Source organism: Apium graveolens, chromosome 7 (assembly GCF_009905375.1).
Source record: "Apium graveolens cultivar Ventura chromosome 7, ASM990537v1, whole genome shotgun sequence".
NCBI classification, from domain to species: domain Eukaryota; kingdom Viridiplantae; phylum Streptophyta; class Magnoliopsida; order Apiales; family Apiaceae; genus Apium; species Apium graveolens.
Window position 1 is genome coordinate 60,946,135 of NC_133653.1, and position 2,215 is coordinate 60,948,349.

General features: G+C 36.6%; 1 non-coding gene across 1 annotated transcript; it reads left to right on the forward strand.

The window, feature by feature from the left end:
- The first annotated feature begins 1,890 nt into the window (after positions 1–1,890).
- On the forward strand, positions 1,891–1,997 carry LOC141675647 (small nucleolar RNA R71). The gene has a single exon (XR_012556290.1). It is a non-coding gene; the product is annotated as a small nucleolar RNA R71 (small nucleolar RNA).
- The last annotated feature ends 218 nt before the right edge of the window (positions 1,998–2,215 follow it).

Here is a 2,215-nt window from a genome sequence, read left to right on the forward strand (position 1 = left end):
ATAGAAGAAAATAACTGAAAGCTTGGGAAGAAATCAAGACAATCAAGGAAATAGAAAATATCTGCTTAGACTAGAGGGGCATCTTGGTAATGATTGTGAGAACTCTTTGTACACTTTACTTTGTTCAATTTTCAAATAAACTGCAGCACTTACTAGTTTTATCTACCATAATTCAATTTATACATTTAGGATGTTTTGTTATCATCAAGTTTCTCTTAATTTATGGCTACAATTCCAGTAGACATAAATTGGGGGAGATTGTTAGGAATATATTGTGAACTTGATGATAAGTTGAACAAAAGACCTTAGTAGATTTAACTTAGTGTTTTTGTAGCTCTCGACGGATGTTCTACAAGAGTGTAGCTTATGTAACAATAAGTATTGTAGCACATTTCTGTAAACAACAATGTTTTAGTTGAGTAGATGTTGTAGGGTTTTTTTGAGTCACGTTGACTACTAGATTGATATGCAGAATAGGTTGGCTAATTGTAAATATAAGATGTCTTGTAATTCTGTATAAGTGAAATAGAGTGAAGTGACAGAAAGACTCTCAACGGATGATCTACAAAGGCTCCCGATAGATAATCAACAAGGCTCCCGACGGATGACCAACATAATCCCGACGGATGATTATAAATTCAAAAGAGCAGTTGACAGTGACAACATAGTCACATACGTTGGGTGTTTGCAAATGGAATGTGGCAGCCTAATTTCAGGACTTAGAGAATAAAGAAGCATTACCATTTTCATGTAATTATGAAGATATTCAAAGATGCTGGATAGAGTAATGTGGCAGCATGAAGTTAGACTAGATTTAATTTGTCTTATTGTCTTGTCTTACTGTCATGTAACTTGGTAATATATAAACCAAGAGTAGCAAGTTGAAAAGTATCAAAGTTGGAAAGAAAAACTAGAGAAATAGAAAAATCAAAATCTGTAAAAAATTTCTCAATCATTCTTGTTGTTCAACTTGTAAGCAGTTGTGTGCTATTCAAGCATTACAGAGTTCTCATATATATATATATATATATTTATATATATCTGGTGGATAATTTCAAATCCACCAGAAAGTTTTAAAACCTTGTGTTTTATTGCTTTGTGTTTTGATTTCTATTTTACTTTCATTCCGCACTTCTTGCAAAATCAAACACAGTTATATATTAAGTAAGAACATTCTTAAAATCAAAAAAAAAAGAAGCCAGAATTACATTCAACCCCCCTTCTGTAATTCCTGTTGCATTGTTTGGGAATAACACCTGATTTATGCACATAAGCCTCAACTCCTCCAATTCAGATTTTTCATTCGAAGATTGACATGCACCTCCATGAGTTTGTTGTTGAAGTTAGAGTTGTTGTCTTGGTGCAAATTATTGCTGAAAACCAGGAGGATTGAATTGCTTGTTTCCAAACTGCTGGAACGGCTGTTGTATCGTATTTTGATTGTTGCTCCTGTTGAAGTTAGGGTGATTCCAGTTGTTAGGATGATAAGTGTTTGGAACTGGTTGCTGCGATCTCTGAAAGTTGCTCACAAACAGAGTTGATTCACTAGATATAGCGCATTGCTCTATCGCATACGAACCTGCACACAGCTCACAAACACTGGTTATCTGATTAATACCATTGTTAGCCAGAGAATCGATCTTCATAGACAACGCCTTTAGTTGAGCAGTGATAGTCGTAGCTGTATCCACTTCAAGAACTCCTGCTACCTTGCCCTGTGGAAATCTCTGGGTTGGATACTGATATTCTTTAGCAGCCATCAGTTCAATTAGATCATAAGCTTCCTCATAGCTCTTTTCCCATAATGCTCCTCCTGATGCTGCATCGAGCATGGGTCTTGACTGTGCTCCCAAACCGTTATAGAAGCAACTGATGATCATCCAATCAGGCATTCCATGACGAGTACACTTCCTAAGCATCTCCTTGTAGTGCTCCCAAGCTTTACAAAAAGATTCTCCCGATTGCTGTGCAAATTGAGTAAGAACATTCCTGATTGCAGCTGTCTTTGCCATAGGGAAGAATTTAGTGAGAAACTTTTGAGCAAGATCCTCCCAAATAGTGATAGAACCTGCTGGTAGAGAGTGTAACCAGCTCTTAGCCTTGTCCCTCAAAGAGAATGGGAACAGTCTCAGTTTCACCGCATCCTTAGACACACCATTGAATTTGAAGGTGTCGCAAATCTCTATGAAATCTCTAATGTGCATGTTAGGATCTT